This window comes from Schistocerca nitens, chromosome 10 (genome assembly GCF_023898315.1).
Source record: "Schistocerca nitens isolate TAMUIC-IGC-003100 chromosome 10, iqSchNite1.1, whole genome shotgun sequence".
Taxonomy (NCBI): Eukaryota; Metazoa; Arthropoda; class Insecta; order Orthoptera; family Acrididae; genus Schistocerca; species Schistocerca nitens.
The window spans coordinates 24,678,461-24,693,067 of NC_064623.1; the positions used below are offsets into that span (position 1 = coordinate 24,678,461).

Here is a 14,607-nt window from a genome sequence, read left to right on the forward strand (position 1 = left end):
TTTGGATGTTAAAAACTGTTCATCCTATATAAAGCCCTTTGACGTGTTCCATCCTTGCTAATACGCCTGTCTAGCATCTTCCTTTTTCCTGTATCTTTCCTGCTTCCGAGGCAGAAAACTTCGTGCATCTCTTGAAGAGCCTCTTGTCCAAGTTTCACATTCAGCCATGCAGCATATCCTTATCTCAGTTTTCTTTCTTGATTATAATTATATACATATTATAATGTTCGGATAGCACAAGTTCCATTCCGTTAACCAACCGAATCAAATCCAATTCACGTTCGAATCTTGCTGTTACGTCATCAGCGAACTGTACGATTTTTACTGCCCGCAACAAACGGCTCTCACATCGAGATAATTCTTCACTTCCCTCATCGTCTTCTCAACATGCAAATTAACCCCGCCGTACACTTTCCCTCTTCTGATTTTTTGTACTTTTCCGTCAGTACTCACTGCTCTGGTCTGCTTCGTGTGAAAAGAGTGGCACTGCCCTACCATCTCCGTAGCTGATACTGCGTACCTAAAACTATTGAACATTTCAAATTGTGAAAAGCCTTCTCGAAAGGTGCATATGCATTCTTTTTCCTTATTTTTTCCTAGATCTGTCTCCTTGTCGTTAGTGGCAGTTTGAAAATTACTATTCTTGCACCCTTGCATCATCTTAAGAAAAACTTGTCCTCTTCTAATTTAGTTTGAATTTTCCCTTTCATTCTTGAAAAAAGTACTCGTGCTAGTATTTCTGATGCATGTGATACTAGGCTGATTGTGCGGTAATTTACATGTCCATTCGCGCTTGGTTCCTTTGGGACTGCAAACTATGTTCATTTCTAGTTACTTAAACTCCATTCACAAGCTTATATAGATTTGCTCCACTCTTCGGCATAATAACCGCAAGAGGTCCAGTGGTCTTTAATCAATATCAGAACATTTAGTCTTTCTGAGGTCATGGAAAGCTTTTTGAAATTTAGAAATAAGTAACAATCTCCACTATCATCTTCTCGCGCTGTGTCGTAATTTTCAGTTGGCCTAATTTCCTGTAGACAACTATAAAATTTCTCCACCTGTGGTTTTCATCTTCCTATGTTATTTTCTGCTGAACGAGGTCGTCTCTTTTTGCAGACGTTCATATTATTTTGTTCAACACCTTACATTCATTGTTAAACTTCCTTTGTAACTTATGGAGGTGTGTGATATGTCATAGAACATTGTGTCTGTTGATACTGATGCAAGTTGTGTTTAAGAACAGCAGGCAGTTGCACTGGCAGAGACGTATGTTATCAGTGTGTAGAGAATTCGAAAACTATTTGAATAATTTGTATAAAGTTTATTTGATGGACGTCATAGTATTCCAAAGGTCATATTTACTGGTCGATCTGGGCAATGAGATTGTGATTGACACATTAATATTTGTTTCTGACCTCTGCCTAACGGGGTCGACGATTTGTAAATACTTGGTCGAGCTAAAAACGGTCCCTTTTAAGTAATTTCGTGACCAGACGTGAGTTGTGGAACGCTTATTTCGGACGTCTATAGTCGGAAACGTAGTGTGAGAGACAAGCAGCTGAGGAATGCGGCCTTCTGCGACGTGTAACGACAGCTTTTGTGAAGTGATGAGAGCGTGCACTGAAGGATCCCAGCCTTGAAACACGACACGTGCAGTGTCCATCGGATTTTTCCTTAGCAGTGCGGAGACATGTCGCCGTTGCAGGGAATCAAAGCCCTGTCTCGGTGAGCCAGTTGTTAGCTGCGGACGGAAAGTCAGCATGATACAGTTCAGTGATGAAGCAGAAAAAATGTCGTGTTCGTAACGAAATGGAGCGAGCGAACATAAACAGGAAGAAAAGTATGCTAATGGTGTGCACGGAAGATGGCGTGCACAAGAGGGTCTTGAAGAGATCCATGAACATTTGTTTGTCTACGAAGTAGACTGGATAAAGAAGAAAGATAGAAGAAAGATATAGTAACAAGGATTGCTTAAGGAAATAGACCTTTCTACAAATATAGCCTACTGCTACCATCCAAACACACTGTGTGACAGGAAAAATGGAGGACGTAGAAGAGAAGGAGGAAACGAAATGAAACTTCAGGGGTAGAGAGGGTATGTGACGCTACTGCAGTGATTACAAAATCAAGGCGAACGTACAAACAATTGGGCAGTAATAATCTGTTTGTCAGTATGAAGTTGCACCTCCTATGTACTGGATGTATGCACTGATTCGCTTGGAAGGCTGTCATAAAGCCGTTGTATCGTGTCGTAAGGCGAACTGGTCTGTAATTCTTGTAAACGGTCCTTGATATTCTGGATACTGCCTCTGACAAGGGGAAGGCCTCAGACACGGCCAATCGATTCGGCTAAAATGTTGCAGGTCGCTTGTGTACAACCTAAAACGAGAGGACTTTAAGATATTTTGGGTCAACACCCCCGCAATTTTGAGAAAATCACCCCGAAAGGTTATGACGAACAATCGACTCTAAATTGGAGGAATCGATGGATAACTGTAAATAGAGAATTTTTCATCATCGGGTATTGGGTCCACAAACGCAAACTTTTCCAGAAATCGAGGAAAGAAACTTTTACAACTGCCGCTTCTGTACCCACATGGTAAACGCTTTTCGCCGACAGCGGCGATAGCGCAACGGCCAAGGTAACTGGTTGGGAATCGGAAAACCCGGGTTAGAATCTCGTAGAAACTTAGCGGATGTTATTCTAAGGCAGGTTTGTTTTCCGTCGACTCTTCGGAAGGAACAGTGTAGCTGTCTAAAGATTGCATTCATTAGATGTTCTTGGTGCCGTGAGTATATTTGTTTCCAATGTTTATATGACAGGTACCATCCATCTAGTTTTTCGAAGAATAGTGAGGACACGTAACAGTGACTGGAAGAGCCATTGTAAAGTGACCTGGAGTATCGTTTTAGTTGTTTACTATCCCAAGAGGTTTGAGAAATTTATTTGCCTACCTTATTATTATCATTCCTTATTGATTTACTTACCTTATTAACCCTCCTATTCCTATCAATTGAGATATGGAAAAATACAAACGAAAAGAAAACATACGATAGGTTTCTTCGAGATTCGAACTCGGATTCTCCGATTCCCAGCCAGTTACCTTGGCCGTTGCTCTATCGATGCTGTCGACGAAAAAGCGTTTACCATGTGGGTACAGAAGCGCCAGTTGTAAAGGTTTCTTACCTCGATTTCTGGAAAATTATGCTTTTTTGGAGCCATACCTGATGATGAAATATGCTCTATTTACAGTTATCTATCGATCCCACCAATTTTGAGTCGATTGTCGTCATAACCGTTAGGGGAGATTTTCTCACAATTGCGGGGGTGTTGACCAAAAATATCTAAGATTGCTTCGTTTTAGGTTGTACACAAGCGACCTGCCAAATCTGAGCTGAATCGGTTGGCCGTGTTTGAGGCCTTCCCCTTGTGAGACGGAGTCGACGTCCGAGATGGTTCCACTCCTCTACAATCGGGGAAATAGACTAAAGCGTCAAAGAAAGTGGTACAGGCACGCGTATTCAGATACAGATATGTAAACAGGCAGAATACGGCCCTGCTGTCGGAAACACCTGTATGAGACAACAAGTGTCTGGCGCAGTTGTTAGATCTGTTACGGCTACTACAATGGGTGGTTATCAAGATTTAAGTGAGTTTGGACGTGGTGTTATAGTCGGCGCACGGGTGATGGGACGCAGCATCTTCGAGGTAGCGATGAAGTGGTGATTTTCCCGTACGACCATTTCACGAGTGTATCGTGAATATCGGGAATCCGGTAAAACATTAAATCTCCGACATCTCCGCTGCTGCAAAAAGATCCTGTAAGAACGGGATCAATGACGATTGAAGAGAATCGTTACACGTGACAAAGTGCAACCCTACGGCAAATTACTGCAGATTTTGATGTTTGGACATCAACAAGTGTCAGCGTGCGAACCATTCAACGAAACATCATTGATATGGCGTTCGGAGTGAAGGCCCACTCGTGTACCGTTGATGACTGCACGACACAAAGCTTTACGCCTCGCCTGACCCGTCAACACCGACATTGAACAGCTGATGCCTGGAAACATGCGTCGGTGAGTCTCGTTTCAAATTGTATCGAGCGGATTGGCATGTACGGGTATGGAGACAACCTCATGAATCCATGGGCCCTGCAAGTCAGCAGGGGACTGTTGAAGCTGGTGGGGGACGTGTAATGGTGTGGGGCGTGTGAAGTCTACATACGACTCTGGCAGGTGACACCTTCGTAAGCATCCTGTCTGACCACCTGCATCCATTCATGTCCATTGTGCATTCCGACGGACATGGGCAATTCCAGCAGGACAATGCGACGCCCCACACGTCCTGAATTGCTAAAGAGAGGCTCCAGGAACACTCTTCTGAGTTTAAACACTTCCGCTGGCCACCAAACTCCCCAAAGATGAACATTATTGAGCATATCTGGGATGCCTTGCAACTTGCTGTTCAGAAGAGATCTTCACTCCCTCGTTCTGTTACGGACCTGCAGGATTCGTGGTGTCAGTACCCTCCAGCACTGCTTCAGACACTAGTCGAGTCCGCGACACGTCGTGTTGGGGCACTTCTGCGAGCTCGTGGGGGCTCTACACGATATTAGGCAGTTCTTTGGTTCTTCAGTGTGTATGGGAATGTTTCTGGTCACAGGAGAAACTCAATATAATTCAGACAGATCATATATATACTCGTGCCAGACATGGATGACCATTGTTCTGTTGAAAAACGCCACCACAGTACTGTCGCATGAGAGGTAGTGCACGAGGGTGCATGAAATCCGTGAAGTACCATTGTGCCGTCAGATTTCCTTCGATTGCTACCAGCCGTGACCTGAAGTCATGCCCGATTATTCCCAACATCGCGACGCCAGGAGTCACATCGCCGTGCCTGTCGAAAATATTCGAAGAATTCGACTTCTTTCCAGGTTGCTACTGTACCCGCCGACGGGGGTCACAGAGGGTGGTGCAGAACCGTGATTCATCACCGAACACAGTGGGACGCTATTCGTCAGCAGTCGCGGCACCACTCCAGACACAGCCGTTTGTGCTGTGCTGTTAGCGGCTGCCTAGCGGCGTGGTATTCCTCGACTGGCTGTCGCTAGTCTCCGGCCAAAGGTGAGGGATGGCACAAAGTTGCAGGGAGTCCACTGCTTGTTTTCGGCTGACAGGCGCAGACGTGAAGGTTCTGCACAGTATGCCACCAGATCGTGGAACCTTGACAACGACTATGGCTGCCCCCTCGTTCCCAGGAGCTAAGACTGGGGCACTGCCACATCGGAATGCTGCACAAATGCACGATTCGACCAGCTGGCCAAATGAATGTCTACAATGAGGCCCCTTTCCACATCTGTCACGTCCTGTTAAAACCGTCTTACACTGTACATGTTGCGCCTTCCGTCCGTTCTCTTTTAAAAGGTGGAGCGTGACGACAGGGGCGATAGAAACTGAAATGGCTGCCTTACTTCCGATTACCAATTAACAGGTACATTTGACCTCACCTACTAATCTTCTGCTGTTTTGACCGTGGCCCGCATCGGACCTCAACTCTTCTAGCAGGATCTTCTGATTATTAATTAAATAGCTGTAGGAGGCAACAGGGGAATTCTACAAACCAGAAGTCGGACAGGTCAGGTATAATCTGGCATATACACTCCTGGAAATTGAAATAAGAACAGCGTGAATTCATTGTCCCAGGAAGGGGAAACTTTATTGACACATTCCTGGGGTCAGATACATCACATGATCACACTGACAGAACCACAGGCACATAGACACAGGCAACAGAGCATGCACAATGTCGGCACTAGTACAGTGTATATCCACCTTTCGCAGCAATGCAGGCTGCTATTCTCCCATGGAGACGATCGTAGAGATGCTGGATGTAGTCCTGTGGAACGGCTTGCCATGCCATTTCCACCTGGCGCCTCTGTTGGACCAGCGTTCGTGCTGGACGTGCAGACCGCGTGAGACGACGCTTCATCCAGTCCCAAACATGCTCAATGGGGGACAGATCCGGAGATCTTGCTGGCCAGGGTAGTTGACTTACACCTTCTAGAGCACGTTGGGTGGCACGGGATACATGCGGACGTGCATTGTCCTGTTGGAACAGCAAGTTCCCTTGCCGGTCTAGGAATGGTAGAACGATGGGTTCGATGACGGTTTGGATGTACCGTGCACTATTCAGTGTCCCCTCGACGATCACCAGGGGTGTACGGCCAGTGTAGGAGATCGCTCCCCACACCATGATGCCGGGTGTTGGCCCTGTGTGCCTCGGTCGTATGCAGTCCTGATTGTGGCGCTCACCTGCACGGCGCCAAACACGTATACGACCATCATTGGCACCAAGGCAGAAGCGACTCTCATCGCTGAAGACGACACGTCTCCATTCGTCCCTCCATTCACGCCTGTCGCGACACCACTGGAGGCGGGCTGCACGATGTTGGGGCGTGAGCGGAAGACGGCCTAACGGTGTGCGGGACCGTAGCCCAGCTTCATGGAGACGGTTGCGAATGGTCCTCGCCGATACCCCAGGAGCAACAGTGTCCCTAATTTGCTGGGAAGTGGCGGTGCGGTCCCCTACGGCACTGCGTAGGATCCTACGGTCTTGGGGTGCATCCGTGCGTCGCTGCGGTCCGGTCCCAGGTCGACGGGCACGTGCACCTTCCGCCGACCACTGGCGACAACATCGATGTACTGTGGAGACCTCACGCCCCACGTGTTGAGCAATTCGGCGGTACGTCCACCCGGCCTCCCGCATGCCCACTATACGCCCTCGCTCAAAGTCCGTCAACTGCACATACGGTTCACGTCCACGCTGTCGCGGCATGCTACCAGTGTTAAAGACTGCGATGGAGCTCCGTATGCCACGGCAAACTGGCTGACACTGACGGCGGCGGTGCACAAATGCTGCGCAGCTAGCGCCATTCGACGGCCAACACCGCGGTTCCTGGTGTGTCCGCTGTGCCGTGCGTGTGATCATTGTTTGTACAGCCCTCTCGCAGTGTCCGGAGCAAGTATGGTGGGTCTGACACACCGGTGTCAATGTGTTCTTTTTTCCATTTCCAGGAGTGTATTTCCATAAACGAACACATGGAGATGCGAGGTAGCCTGTTACAAATGAAATATCGTATACTGCACACGTAGGAATAGCACAAACCAAAAACAGAAAACATTTAGCTGCAGGACAAGACAAAAAGAACAATTAACCAATATAAACCAACTTTATGTTAACTCGTCCAGCCCTTGATCAAAGAGAGACAGAGAGTGTACAGTAATATCATCATCAAATCGGCGATTGAGGACCCTGTAGATCATGCGCCGACCTCACAACGCTCCTCCATAGATGGTGATCTTGTGCACTTTGGATCCAGTTGTCACGGACTCCTGTCTTTCTGTAGCTCATCCTCCTATCGCTTTCTGGGTCTTCCGACTGGACGGGTACCATCAGGTCTTCCCAAAAGTACGGCTTTTGCCCGACAAGTGTCTGGCCTCCTAGCAATGTCGCCTGCCAAGCTTATTCTCCGCGATTTCAGTTTTTGAACGATGTTTGGTTGCCTCATCAACTCATACTGTTCTTGGATTCCTCTATGTCTCCACGAGCTCCCTTACTGGACAGGCCCAAAAATTCTTCTCATAATTTTTCTTTCGAAGACTAACAAGTTTTCTTCATCCTTCTTTGTTGTGCTTAGAGTTTCTGTCCTGTACAACAATGCTGGCACTATCACTGCATTGTAGGCTTTAAGTTTGGTCCTAATTGACAGATTCTTGGATGACATTATCTGCTTTAGACTGAAATAAGTTTTAGACCTAACACAATAAGTTGGTTTATTTCCTGTCTTAAATTATTTTGCCTCTTTAACCATGTACCAGGGTATTTAAAATTCTCCACTTTAGCAAATTTCCAAATTCCTACCTGTAGTGGGGTGTCATTAGGGGCTTCTCTTGATACCTCCATTACCTCAGTCTTTTCCGCATTAATCCATAACCCGCTCTTACCTGCATTTTGCGCTAGGTCCTCTACAGTTTCTGCCATCTCTTCTCCTGATTCTGTTAGAACTCCGATGTCGTCTGTATAACCCAATAAATCTGTCCTACCGTTTAGCGTCACCCCTTGTTTTCTCTTTTCATTTCTCAGGTTACTTTCTCTAGGACCAGATTAAATAATAGTGGTGAAATAACATCAGCTTCTTTCACACCCATTTTGATATGGAATTCCTTGGACAGCTTCCCTTGGTATTTGAATTTGGCTCTTGTCTCTGCTGTGCACACCTTGACCATATTTATTAACTTCATTGGTATGCCAAGCTTTCTCAGAATGTTGTACGTACTTAATCTGTGGATACTGTCATAAGCCTTTGAGAAGTCCACGAACGTCACCAGAACCGATGGTTGACTTCCCAGCACTTTTCCCAGATTTGCCTCATGGTGAAAATTTGATCGATGGTCAATCGTCCTTCTTGGAAGCATGCCTTGTACTCTCGTACACTATCTCTTGCAAATGGCTTAAGTTTTTCAAGTATTGCTAAAGATAGAGCTTCATAAGATACACTTAAGAGAGAAATGCCTCTCTAGTTGTTAAAATTGCTATTACTGTTCTTTTTATGCAGTAAGATAATGAAGGCTGATTTCCACTCTTCTGGCATTTCCTCTTTTTTCCATATTTGTTTTATGAGATTGTATAGCTCTTTCTGAAGTAAATGATAATTAATCGAAACCTTCACCTGCCAACAGGTGTTGTTGATATACCTCAACGGGGACAGCTGAAAATGTGTTCCCCGACCGGGACTCGAACCCGGGATCTCCTGCTTACATGGCAGACGCTCTATCCATCTGAGCCATCGAGGGGACAGTGGACTGCGCGACTGCAAGGACTTACCCCTTGCACGCTTTCCGTGAGACCCACATTCTCATCTGTCCACAACCTACATTCGTAATGTTCCTGCCTTCAACAACTCTGCCGTTATCCTATCTTCTCCTGGTGCCTCATTATTCTTTACTTTCCTCATTGCGCTTTCTACATCTTGTTGAGTGACTTGAATGTTTGCGGCGTCTCCTTCACTCTCTATATTATTCTCGTATGGGAAGACACTCTGTGAATCTTCAGCATTTAATAACTCTTCAAAATATTCTCTGCACCTATTCACAATTTTTTCCTCGTCTGTTACCATATTTCTATCCTTATCATTAATAACCAAAACTTCGTTTCTGTGACCATTCCTCACATGTTTCAACATCTGAAACATTTTCCTGCTGTCTGATGTTGTATTTGCCTTTTCGATATCTTCAGTCATACTGTTCATGAACTTCCTTTTTTCAGTTCTCAGAATCCTATTTGTTTCTCTTCTTACGGTCTTGAGTGCTTCTTGTTGTTCCGCACATTGTCTGTCCAGCATGTGCACCGCCCTTGTTCGCTTCCTGGTCTACACACCTTGTTCACGTGTCTCACTGAACCATTTCTTCTTAGTTGTCAGCTTTTTATTTCCTTGAATTTCTTCAGCTGCATCAGTTACAGAGGTCCTTATTTCTTCCTATCGCTTGTTAACACTTATTTCATCAGCGTGGTCTGATGCCAATACTTCAGACTTGTTACGTACTTTAATCTTATACTGCTGGTATATCTCTGTATCCTTAAGTTTCTCAATATCAAACTGTTTCTTGGTCACGTTGTGCTTTTTAATTTGGTAGCACAGCTGTAACAGTAATTTGGCTGTGACTAGGATTTGGTCTGTGTCCGCATCTACTCCTCTGTACGATCTCACATCCATCATACACTTCTTGTGCCCCTCATCCATCAGCAGATGATCTATCTGATTGACGGTGCTACCATCTGGGGAAATCTATGAGCCTTTGTGGATCTGTTTGTAGGGGAAAGAAGTTGAGCTCACCACAAGATTCTGACGTAACGCAAAACTGATTAACAGCAGGCCATTTTAATTTGTTTTTGCATGCAAACACTCTCTTCCAATTGTTGTTCTATAGATCTCTTCTTGTACCACTTCGGCATTGAAGTCTCCCAGAATAATCTTAAGATTTCTGTTGCTAATTCTCTCCACTGTTCTTTCCAGTTCTTCATAGAATTCACTTTTATCTTCTTCATCACTTACGTTTGTTGGTGCATATGAGTTAACAAAGGTGAGATCGCCATACCCACGTCTAATAGGTAGACACGATATCCTGTTGCTGACCGCACTGAGGGCCTTCACTAGCCCTATAACCTGCTCACTCGCCACAGATCCCGCTCCATGTTCATTCTTATCATTTTCTTCACAACCTCCATAAAATATTACTGATTTCTTCTCGCGTAATATCCCTACCCCTAGCCATCGTATTTCTTGTAATGCAGTAACGTCCATTTTCTACTCTTCTAGTTCAGAGACTACTGTCTTAAGAGCTCTAGGTCTAGACAGATTTTTAATATTCCACGTGCCAACTCGTAAACCAGTGTATCTAGACATTTTCGACTTACGGGGTTCCATCCCATTCTGTGGAACATTAGTGAGGTTTTTTGCAGGGGGTAAGATGTCCCCTGGCCGCGTTACAGGTGTTGCGCGGGGTTATCCCAGTAGTGGACCTGCCGCTGTTCTGCTCTGAGCTGGCAGTATTTCTTTTCAGGGTTTACTCCCTTAGGAAAGCTGGCTTCACCACGCCTCTAGAGCCTTCCCTGCCCTCTTGGTTGGAGGCAGAAAAGAAAAATGAAAGGCACCGTTGGGCCTCGAAACCTAATACCGTTGGGGCCGAAAAAGTAAGAGTTGGCCAAGGGAGGCCGATAGAACAAGTTGCAGATAAATTGTAATGATTATTATCCACGAGAAAGGATAAACTGAAGCCGGACAAGGGGCAGTACGAAATATCGGGTGATCAAAAAGTCAGTATAAATTTGAAAACTTAATAAACCACGGAGTAATGTAGATAGAGAGGTAAAAATTGACACACATGCTTGGAATGACATGGGGTTTTATTAGAACAAACAAATTGGTAGACGCGTGAAAAATCTCTTGCGCGCGTCGTTTGGTGATGATCGTGTGCTCTGCCGCCACTTTCGTCATGCTAGGCCTCCCAGGTCCGCAGACCTCAGTCCGGGCGATTATTGGCTTTGGGGTTACCTGGAGTCGCAAGTGTATCGTGATCGACCGACATCTCTAGGGATGCTGAAAGACAACCTCCGACCCCAATGCCTCACCATAACTCCGGACATGCTTTACAGTGCTGTTCACAACATTATTCCTCGACTACAGCTATTGTTGAGGAATGATGGTGGACATATTGAGCATTTCCTGTAAGGAACATCATCTTTGCTTTGTCTTACTTTGTTATGCTAATTATTGCTATTCTGATCAGATGAAGCGCTATCTATCGGACATTTTGTGAACTTTTGTATATTTTTTTGGTTCTAATAAAACCCCATGTCATTCCAAGCATGTGTGTCAATTTGTACCTCTCTATCTACATTATTCCGTGATTTATTCAGTTTTCAAATTTATACTGACTTTTTGATCACCCGGTACTATCCCGCAAGCGTGGTTAGCTTTGTCGAGCCTACCGATCGATATGCAAACCGTTGTATTTCTGATGGTTCACGACCGAGATGATAGCGGTCGCATTATCTTTAATGCGAAACAATTCTAACCGCAGATGTAAAGTTGGCTGCTACTGAAAATAGCTAAGGAAGCACAAAGACGTACAAATGGCGGCAGGTTCTGCGGGCCTACTCGAACTAACAAGTGCAAGCAACTGAGGAAGAGAGGACTTCTCCCGTCAGCTTCGTTACCGACAGTATAGCAACCCAGTAAGCGTTCGCCGGCACAAAGTGGAGCTGTGCCCAACATAACCAGGGTGGCGGTTAAGATTTGTTTCGGCCCGCAAGGCCTGCTCTCACGGTTCCGAGGTTGGATGCCCTGGAGTGGCGGTAATTCGATGAAAACAGAGGGGCACATTGGTGTCCCTCCACCACGCAGATGCCTGCTGTGGAATTCAAAGTAACGGCTCTAACTGCCTTTTTGGTCGTCCGCCATATTGCGTATTACTAGGAAAAATGAAGCAGGAACTCGGAAAAGTAATCCGCCCCCACGAGACAGCTGTCCTCTGGTTAGGCAAGCCTTTGGTGATATCTGACTGCCGAGGAAAATTACACTGCGCAACAAAATTAAAGGATCACTTTTTCGAACCCTATAATTGTTTCCCATTCCGAGGCATAAGCTTGGAATTATCTCAAAGCTATCTAAAACCTTTCCCTGTAATGGTGTACAAACGTGACGCTTCAAAGAGAAAGGTGTCCACACATGTGAAAAGACAGCCACAGTTCACAAGTTCATGTGAGCTATACGGTGCGTTAATGATGTCACACTGGCACCACAGTTCTGCACAACGCCGCCGTGGACGTGACACACGATCAGAAGCTGATCGCAGCTGCTCTTGTCCACGTTTCACCCTTTCGTCTGATGTCACTCCTATGGCGGTCAGAACCGCGACACCCAACGTTGAAATCGTGCGGTTTTATGACGAGTGGCCGAGGAATCATTTCACACACACCGCCGCTCAGAATCAACAGGAAAAGCCCTCGGGGAGTAGCAAAAAAATGGCTCTGAGCACTATGGGACTTAACATCTCAGTACATCAGTCCCCTAGAACTTAGAACTACTTAAACCTAACTAACCTAAGGACATCACACACATCCATGCCCGAGGCAGAATTCGAACCTGCGACCGTAGCGGACGCGCGGTTCCAGAATGAAGCGCCAAGAACCGCTCGGCCACCAACGGCCGGCGGGGAGTAGCATAAAGAGTGTCAATGAAACCACCCATTCCCTCTGGGTGTTGAGCCCCCACACATTTCGCTGTCGAGAACGACAGTTCACGGTGCGATGGGCAATAGGAAAATGTTCTTCACAACCTTTGCCGCTGCTGACACTGTGGGACGTTTTAACTCTTCTCTAAGGACTTTGTGGGGCGGCGTCCCCATTGAAAGCGATCACGCTCTTTTGGACTGCAGCGCGACAGCAATTTTTGCTTTGGTGTACAGGTTGGGGTCACTCGGGACCGCTGAAAACCATTCGACGAAATATGAACGTTACTGGAAGCAGCAAAGGCTACATATGCTTTTCCAGATCTCCTGTTTTCTGCTGCCCTGTGGCGTGATCACGCGGTAGTGGAACATCAACATGTGTGTCAACAAAACGGCAAACGGTCTCTTTAAGATCCCCGACACCCACGGTGCCACCTTCGGTATCGATAGCACAGCGTAGATGGAAGTTCATAAGTTGGCACTCCGAGACACCGACGACAGCGCTCTCTAGCCGGCACTATGGAGCTCTACGATCGTAGCTCCAGATTCAGCCCATTTGATTCCGAACCTAGCAATATTGTTTCTACTTCATAGGGGGCCATTACTGACTTTGTTATTCAATGATAGTTTGTCCTAGTACTAGTGGCTATCAACGTCGATGCCTATCCAGTCGCACTACGGGCTCTTCAGTGTAAAGATACGTATGTCATTGACTAATAATTAAATGTACTTTCACGTAAGAATCTGTTCCGAGAATCTTACCTCACTTGCTGTTGCTACATTCGGCCTACCCATTCAGTTTACAGGAGTAGACCCACGCGCCGCCTTCCAGGCAGGATACAAAACCACCAACGCATGTTTGTTGAGCACGTTTCAAATTTACCTGTCAGAAACTTCGAAATCAATTCAGCCTGGCGGTTTCTCTAGCGCCTGAGGACTAGGGAATCCCTTCGACACTCTTTGGTGCGGTTTGCCTGCCTTCAGGCGCTAGAGCAGCCACCAGGCTGAATTGCTGTCTAAGTTTGTGACAGGTAAATTCGTAGCGTTCTCAAAAAAGTTGCGATGGTGGCACTGTGGTTGTCGAACTCGGGGGGGGGGGGGGGGAGTCTCAGAGGGATCTTTTGCCGTTTTATTCACAGAGATGTTAATTGCTGTACTGGGGATCTTTGCACAAGCGATCGGCAACCCTTCGGGGCACCTCGGACACGCGTGCAGCCTACACGGCCCAAGCACGCCTCAGCGTCGCAGACTCGCCTGTCGACACCAGGCGGCGGTACCAGTGCTAGCAGAGGCCGCCACTTCCAGAGGGCCATTCGCCACACACGTGACCGGAAAATAGTTCCTCGCTGCAGTATTCCGCAGCCGGCCTATCTGTACCTACAGGTTGGAAAATTGCGCAGGTCGCACCAGTGTTTAAGAAGGGTAGTAGGAGTAATCCATCTAACTACAGACCTATATCATTGACGTCGGTTTGCAGTAGGGTTTTGGAGCATATACTGTATTCAAACATTATGAATCACCTCGAAGGGAACGATCTATTGATACGTAATCAGCATGGCTTCACAAAACATCGTTCTTGTGCAACGCAGCTAGCTCTTTATTCGCACGAAGTAATGGCCGCTATCGACAGGGGATCTCAAGTTGATTCCGTATTTCTAGATTTCCGGAAAGCTTTTGACACCGTTCCTCATAAGCGACTTCTAATCAAGCTGCGGGCCTACGGGGTATCGTCTCAGTTGTGCGACTGGATTCATGATTTCCTGCCAGGAAGGTCGCAGTTCGTAGTAATAGACGGCAAATCATCGAGTA

The 14,607-nt window shown here is 46.3% G+C and overlaps 1 protein-coding gene and 1 non-coding gene across 2 annotated transcripts in view; one reads left to right on the forward strand and one right to left on the reverse strand.

The window, feature by feature from the left end:
• LOC126209818 (harmonin-like) overlaps window positions 1–14,607 on the forward strand; it is a 669,201-nt gene that overhangs the window by 92,908 nt on the left and 561,686 nt on the right. The gene's annotated exons all lie outside the window — the stretch shown is intronic.
• Window positions 8,789–8,864, reverse strand: Trnat-ugu (transfer RNA threonine (anticodon UGU)). Its single transcript has one exon. It is a non-coding gene; the product is annotated as a tRNA-Thr (tRNA).